Source organism: Phoenix dactylifera, chromosome 16 (genome assembly GCF_009389715.1).
Source record: "Phoenix dactylifera cultivar Barhee BC4 chromosome 16, palm_55x_up_171113_PBpolish2nd_filt_p, whole genome shotgun sequence".
NCBI classification, from domain to species: Eukaryota; Viridiplantae; Streptophyta; class Magnoliopsida; order Arecales; family Arecaceae; genus Phoenix; species Phoenix dactylifera.
This window is the reverse complement of record NC_052407.1, coordinates 13,539,957-13,548,496: the sequence shown is the minus strand read 5'-3', so window position 1 is coordinate 13,548,496 and position 8,540 is coordinate 13,539,957. Positions and strand designations below refer to the sequence as shown.

General features: G+C 37.9%; 1 long non-coding RNA gene across 1 annotated transcript; it reads left to right on the top strand.

The window, feature by feature from the left end:
- The first annotated feature begins 2,703 nt into the window (after positions 1 to 2,703).
- On the top strand, positions 2,704 to 4,608 carry LOC120104090. Its single transcript, XR_005506584.1, has 2 exons — positions 2,704 to 3,775; positions 3,855 to 4,608. It is a non-coding gene; the product is annotated as an uncharacterized LOC120104090 (long non-coding RNA).
- The last annotated feature ends 3,932 nt before the right edge of the window (positions 4,609 to 8,540 follow it).

Sequence of the window (8,540 nt, the reverse complement as noted above, 5' to 3'; positions counted from 1 at the left end):
TAGTTATCTTCTTGTTCCTATAGTTGTTTGAAAAAATTCCAGAGAAAAATATGTGCCTGCTGTTTTCTTAAATCTGGTGAGAGAATACAATAAAGTGCCATGGTCATAATTTGTACATATATGATCTTCAATGATCTGTAAATCCATACTTCAGTTCTATGTCCTTCTACAGTTGCAGAGTATTAGTGTTTTTCTCTCCATAATTAGTGTAAGCGAGCTTCATAAGCTGTTTTCCATATCTAAATTTATGCAAAACTAATGTGATTGTCCTTTGTCCATTGGCCTTTTTTTTGGGAAACTCAGAGGGCTAGTCCCCAGTCCTCACCTTCTTACCTTGTTCCTAATACACTCTATCCCAACCCATCCCACCCCTTGAGGGTGAGTCCAATTGGAATTGAACCCTCGACCTGTTGCTCAAGTGTCAAGAGATGGTACCATCTGAACTAAAGCTTAGTGGTCTGTCTATTACCTCTTAAAGCACAACCATTGATACTTCAAGTTGGCATGCATGCGGTGTGCATAATTTACCTAGGTATATATGAAGTATAATGGGGCAGTGGAATGAGCTCACATATGGAAACAATTTATATATGTTGATTGGAAGAAAAGAGTTGGAGGAGATATTGCAAAAGCCATAAAATATTAGGTTAGGGAGTTTGGAGGAAATGTCATTGTTTAATGCATGTAATAGTAGACTGTTATCTAAGTTGCTGGGGTTATAGATAACTTTTTCTTCAGCCAATGAGAAGAAAAGATGAGTGGTCCTTAGATTTGTGAAAGGAGAAAGCTCTCAAATCTGTTTACACCAATCTACAAACATTTGGAATCAAATAATCAATCATTACCTATAAGACTGGAACTTCTATTTATCGACAGAGGTGTCTGATGAAGATGTGACCAACAAAAATTATCAACTCAATGGATATGGACCTTAAAGAAAGAAATTACTTATCTTCTCAGAAAACCTCAACTTTGTGGACATTTGTAACTAGTTTTGAGATGATTAAAATTCTAGAATAGACTTTCTCGTTTGGATAAATTGATAAGAAGTCATGGTGGTACTTTTTATGGTTTTATCACATTAAATATAAAGAATAATAAGGAATTCTTTTTTATGACATTGTTGGTGATAGACTTTGATAGGGAAAAAATTGAAGAAACATGGAAACCATCCTAAGGATGACAATATAGAATTCTACTGGCATTATCTGGAAGAATTATGTGATATAACGTGAAAGCTTGTGTCCTTAGTGCATGTTTTATGGTCAAATATGCGACTTGTGAAATCTCCTTATTTGTTGAAAGTAGCAATATTTCTAGGTGGCTAATAGGAAGGATTGCCCAACTTACACAATCTTATTGTTACCGCCCTGTCACCACAGGAACTAATTTAATAATTCTATGTATAATACCAGGACTTCTAATGAAGGTGACTTTAGTTGTGTGATGATATCGAAATGTTCCTTTGCCTTCATATAAATAAACTTCAAATGTTTGGTGTTTGAATGTGCCAAGTAGAACTTGTATAATCTTATTGCTCCTCCATTGTTTATTTTGATAACTTAACTCATTGTAGGATTTTCAAATTTCTTCTCACCTGGCACTTCTCTTGTCACCTTTTGAGTCATCTGTTAGCACCATGGCCATGAAACCACATGGATATCCTGATACGCGCTGCCTTGCGCTCATCTTGTTTACAACCCTACTCTGCCAATTCTTGTGTTAAAAGGATGAAATAATATAGGAAAACTGATGCATCTGAGGTGATATAGTAGATGAATATTCAACTGGGTAGAGGTCCAAGGGGTGAAAGGTGACAAAGTGTAGGGAGGTGAGGATGACATTATGATAGAAATAGATTGCAAATGATAGGAATATTGAATGGACAAAACAGTGGCAGGGAAAGCATAACTGGTTAAGAGATGCAACAGGACTTGAAAAGGAATGTAGATGTGGTGGGACATGAGGCTGAGGAGAAAGAGGTTGAATAGGTGATCATATGGAGGAGGAAAGTGGTTGACCCAGGTGAGTTACATACACAAATTGTGGACTGGGTTCTTCAAGGCGATACATGTAAAGCAAAGAAACCCCGGAACTTTCTGTCCATTAAAGCCCAAGTTTCTAGACAAGTTGAAACGCTGAGGTCATGACAATAACCATCAATCTCAATTTAAAGTTTTAAACTATTTAGACTTGGTTCTATGGATCCTTCTTCATTAGTCTTTCCTATCAAGGACCACACCTGGTGTCATTACAAGCTTCTCCAAATCTTCTCTCACTATTTTCATCCAAATCCAGTTGTCAATTTTGTTGATAAGACTTTGACTCCAAACAATTTGGGTTTTAACTATATTGGGCTCTGTCCAGTGTCAGTGCAAGCTTTTCCATGTTCTTTCTCATAGTTGTCATTGAAATCTAGATACACGAATTTTGTATTGGGATTTTAGATGTCTGCACAAGTTGTTAAGCATTGGGGAATAGTTACCTAAATCATAATCAACAATTAAATGCTCATGAAAGCAAATATTTTTTTCTGCCACTAATTACTAAAGATAAAGCTGCTGGATGAATGAAAAAGATTCTTTTCCGAAATGAAAGGGATTTGATTTCTGACTTTGATGCTTCATTCTGTAAATGGACATATTTCATTTGTTATCTTGAACTTAAAGCTGGAAGATGGTAAAAAAAACAAGCTTTCATGTGGCCCTAGTATTTCTTGCATGGTATATCTCTATATTCTCCTCAAATTTGTTGTGTTGCTCTTTTATTTGGGTTATGCCCGTCCTTGTGCAACATCCTACATGGATGCTATATCAAGGGGGAATTTTGGTACTCTTGGCCCAGTTTATTTTTGATTTTGCATATTCCCAATTCAATTTTTTATTTTATTTTTCTTTGGTTAGTTCCAAATTTTTTAAATGGTTTTGTCCCTGGCCCCATCAGATACATTCGAGTTGTATGTGTATTCAACACTTAGCAAATAAGTTCATTCCGTATCAAAAATATGTATTTTCGTTTTTTTTATAGTGCATGCACATTTTTTTAATATTGGATTCACATATTTGTTGAGTGATGAATGTGTGCGTAGCTGTCCAATGGGGTCTGAGGCAGAAGTGTGAAAATTTAGAAACTGGGCCATTCCTGCCAAGGAAAAATGCCTGAATTGCACAAAAGAAAGTAACATGAGTTGAAAGAGCAAGATCTTACAAGGTCATCAGAACTCCATTTCCAACCATGCGTTTCCAAACACTGGTAATATTTCATGTGCAGGTGAGTTTTTGACAACAGAGGAAGCAAGAAATCGTCAACGGATTTATGATGAGCTTGCATCCAGTGGAAGGTTTTCCCCTGCACTTCTGGTTGTGAGGGAGCATCTACCTTCGGGCAAAGCATGCCTGAGGGTGAATATTGATGCATCAAAAGTTGGAAATGTGGCTCGCTTCATCAATCACTCATGTGATGGTGGTAATCTGGCAGTTATCCTGGTAAGAAGCCCCGGCTCGTTGCTCCCAAGACTTTGTTTCTTTTCTGCCATGGATATACAGGAAGATGAAGAGCTGACCTTCAGCTATGGAAGTGCCAAGCTCAGGCAATACGGCCAGCATTGCTTCTGTGGAAGCTCTGTTTGCTATGGTATGTTGCCTTCAGAAGAAACTTGATGCTGCTTTCTGACTCCATAAGAGTATGAAGGACTCTAGTTCGAAAGTGCCATGGCCATTATTCATGGATTACTCACCTATCTCCTTTGCATATTTCTGACGGATGAGAATGTCAGGTATACTTGTTCCGTAGCACTGATGATTGACTAGCACAATGTTTCCATCTCCATTTTAATGTTATCCACCTTGATGCAGGAAAAGACTAGAGCCATAGGAGCGTAACAATATCAGTCAGTTTGGGACGTTGATTTGATGCTCAATCCAGTTCCATAATTGGTCATCAAAAGTGTCATTGGCATGTGGGTTGTCAAGTTTGGACGAACTTCTTATTCAAAGTTCTTTGTTGGGTATCTCCAGTATGTGATGTAGGACACTAGAGTCAAGCACTGTGTACAAGCAGTGACATGCATAAAAAAGGACAAGGTCTCTTATGATTTAAAAGTTCTTGATGCCTGCTGTCCGGAACTGAGAAATAGTGCAGATCTGAATTGGATGCCAATTATAGTGGAGAGAGGGAGTTTGTGTATTAGCCCTCGGATTTTGGTAGGTCTGAAAACGTAAGAGTTTCTAGGATTGAGAGGATGTCAAACTAGGTGAACTTAAGATTAAGACTGGTCTAATGAGATTAGAAGTGAAAAGGAAGCTTTTTTATATCAGATCAAGGTCAAGCATAGAATAAATCTGATCTAGCTAGTGATAAATTAGCAGCCAAGAAAAAAACAGCAGTAAGGAAATTGAGAATGATGAAACTGTAATGGATAAGATTTTGATAGCATGCGGTGCATCAACATAAAGAAGATGAATAGCGGCAGAAATATGTAAAGAAAAAGAGAGTAGCAGAAAGTGCAGGATGTAAGAAAAAATAAGCAGCAGCGGCAGCAATATGAGGCCTCCTCTTAAATCTCAATCTAGATTCCATGTACAATCTGTTTAGATACGTAGGGCGGTCGGTATGTAAAGCTAACTACTTTTCCTTCCTATTTTGGACTCCTAAACAATCGGACTGCGGCCTTATGTAATGACCTAGAGACAAGGGATTGGCCTTGGGTCGTTGTATCCATTGCCTTAGCCACCAACCATTCTCTTCAATCATCTCTAAATCATCATACTTGCTTTCATTCTCTTAACCTAGCCGTGTACTTACCATCATCAACTGTGTAGCCTTAGCCAAGCATTTGAAAGTCGACATCTCGTCCAAGGCACATGCTCTGACCAATATTCTAGCAGCTACACTTGTGCTGCACGATCAACCAATAATTCTTACAGGACACCACACTCTACAATGCCCATGAGACTTGCCTGTTACGGATAGGCCAAACCCATTCTTGGATTTATCGGTGCTCAACCATAGGGATTAAGCAAGCACAGGATAGCCTGGACAAGTTCCTAAGGTAAAACTTTGCGGACATCCTTGCTGTGCAATGTGGTTAACTCGTCCAATCAATATTACAACAGACATGCCTAAGCAAAAAAAAGAAAAATATTACACCAGACATCTCTGCACAAGACCATCCGGGAATGGCACCGCCTTGCTCCAGAATTGTGCCATGCTAGGTCTGTCCTACATGCCCGGGGGAGCCAAGAGCATACCCCAAGCACCATGTCCCTCCTCAATTTGTATGGACTCCTCATGTGTCCGCATACGTCCTGGTAGTTCGCTGCCATGCCAACATTATGCCACAACCATGCTCTGTAGAAGTTAACCATTCCCTCCTTAATACCCTAACTAGGCATCCACCCAATCCCCACCACCATGGTGATTCCAAATTATCAAGGAGCTCTACAAGTTTTGGCACACATCAAGCCCTCCATTGCGCCCTGCCAAGCGCATGCCAGCACCCCCATCTGCAACCGCGGCTACGGCATATTGAGAGCCGTAGTATAATTTCAATGATATGGAATGTATGGTTCAGATAACATACCAGTTCCGGAAGTCTGATGTCTTAGCCATCTTTGTGGGATGGCTGCTGCCAAGATGAAACAAGACCTTATAAGTTTATCCTGTGAAAGGTTAGAAGGTTAAAGATATTTTTGAAGGAACAATTTTTTTTGGAAATTTGAATAACGACCAACGTGCGGACAGCGAGATATATGGTCTAAGCATTTGATCTAGTATTTAGAATTGCTATGTTCTTCTCGATACAGTATTTTTTTTCCTTCTACAAAGAGAGAAGTCACATTGCCTTTGAAAAATTGTTCCTTGGACTATTAACTTCAGAAAATGTATTAGAGAAGAAGGTAAAGTTATCACTTTTACCTCTCGTTATGAGGATGAATGATCCTTTTGTCCGGGAGCTGATCCTAATTCTGATTCACCTGATGGAAATGTACGAGTATTTTTCTGCCACCTCCTCTTCCTTTGTTGGCATTGGTCATGTGATTTTTATCTGTGGAGAGCAGGGCAATGGAATTAATATTCCAACTCGCAAACTCCACCTCTCGCTGAACGATTGATATACAAGCTCATGATCCCTTCAACATTCCCTTCTTTTCATGTCTCCTCTCCTTTCCCCCGCCTCGTTTGCCCATGATGCCATTTTTCTCCAGATTAATTCCCAACTTCATATTTCTTGATCTATCTTTTAACCCTCTATACGATGTACCTTCTTCGTCCTCTAATCTATCACCATGGTTGCAGTGGACTGTTTGATGAAATGGATCACTACAGGAAAACTAGCTTTTTGCGGCTTTGTTTTGCTCGGAAATTTTTTTAGCATGCCTAAACTTCGCGAAACTTTCTAAAAGCTTCAAAAATTAAAAATGTTGTTAAACATTGTAAGACTCAAATTACCTCGTTTGTGGGCTAGCTGGAAAAGTTAACTGGCGACACTTATTAGCATTGCTTATTTTTGACATTTTCGACACTTATTCAGAAGCATTGGGAAGATTCTTCAATATTGGACGATGCTTCTAAGTATCGTTGAGTGAAAAGTCTACGCCCATTTTTCTCCATCCCCTTTCTCCTATCTCGCATTGCCTCTCTCCCTCGCATCGACTCTCCTCGAACCTCCAACCTCATGCCTCCATCGACGAGCTCTCTCGCAGAGACTCTCTCTCACAGTGCCATCCTGCTCGTTCTCTCTCACCTGATCCAGGTGGCAATGGCGGCATCTTCTCAGCCACTCAATTAGCTAGGGGCTTTTATCCGCTCCTCCGCCATATGCTTAGGGTTCTGGGGATCTTCATCTTCGGTTGGCTGCAACTTGGATCTCTTAAGGTTTGGATGACCAATCTTACCTCCTTTTTTTTCTTATAATCCACATATTGTGTTTATTTATTTTAGTTCTCCCTAATTTTTTTACATATGTAGTCGGAGGAAATTCATCACACGATAGTTGTCATGCTGCAGTACTGTCCAGAGCTCGTCTGATTTCGATATTTAGGATCCACTCAGTTATATTTTGTGGTATGTATTGAGAATGGATTTGTTCATTTATTTATAGTTTCATATTTTTTTTTTTATATGCAACTTTTTTCTTAAAATGCAGGATACAACTATTTCTCTTTTTGTTGAAAGTGCGAGCGAGACATCATCATTTGAAAAACTGGTAGTGTTGAAGCCCAAGTCTTTACCAAATTAATGGGATCAAAATGATATGGTTGAGTGCAGGATTACAGGGTTAGAGTTACCCATACTTAGTTGTCTGTAGTGAATATTTATATCAAGAATATGTTTGGATAGAGTAGTACCATTGTAGAGGTTCGTAGGCTAGAGATATAGATGGAGAATATAAGGTAAAGTAATGAGACAAAGGTGCAGAACTCGAAGCAAACCTATGAGATAGATACTCATACCATTAGGGCTCAGTTTGACTAGGTCACAGTCTTAGTGCAGAGGTTTGTCCTACCTTAAGTAAATAACTACTTCTATTTATATCTTTTGTATAAGTATCATGCATATTTTCATATATAGTTAATGATTTATAATAGATTGTGATTTTTCTATTCTCAATTTTTAAAGTTTTCTATATTTTTATTATAGGTTCCCAATGGATTCAGCAGTCGTAGAGATGCTGATCATGATGACGATGCTACCAAAGCTTGACTTTTTTTTTTGAGTTTTAGATATTATATACATATTTATGCTTTTCGATTTTTTGGAGTTATAGTGGATAATTTTGTTTGATATTGTACATATTGGCCATTTTGATATATGATATTTGTTATATAGGTTTTGTTATACATGTTTTATTATGTAGGTTATGATCATTTATGTATAGATTTTGTTCAGATTATATATACTATAATTTTTAGAATATATATATATATATATATATATATATATATATATATATATATATATATATAAAACTTGGCGACGCATCTACGATGCTTTTCATTGTGTTAGTGTGAAATTTTGTGATGCAAATTTTAGAATAGTGCTTTCCCGCAGTTGATGTAATAGTCTACCTGAGATAGTGGTTTAAGTATAATTCCTTCCGTATTTGAAGCTCATAAATCAAAGTCTACTAAAAATTTAAACAGTCCATATATTTATATGGATGCCAATACGTACAGACATGTATCCGAATTTTTGCTGAACACAAAATGGCTAACCATGCAGATCTACTCATTTGAAAAGAGAATCTACTTTTGTAAAACATGATAAAGAAATGTTCTTTATATCCTTTTAATTTTAATTAGGGAAGTGCAAACCTGACGCTCCAAGAAGCAATATAGGTAAGTATCGTTAATTAATTGCAGTTGCTCGTGCGAATCAGCGTCGCACTTCGAGGGTCCCACTTAAACATAGGTTCCGAAACTTAATTAAATCAAAATTTGAGGTTGTGGCAGCAAATGGCATTCGGCTTCGCGAAAACGCAAGCAGCATCTTTCTGCTTGGTAGTTTAGTTTGCTGAAAATTAACCTCAGACAAAAGAA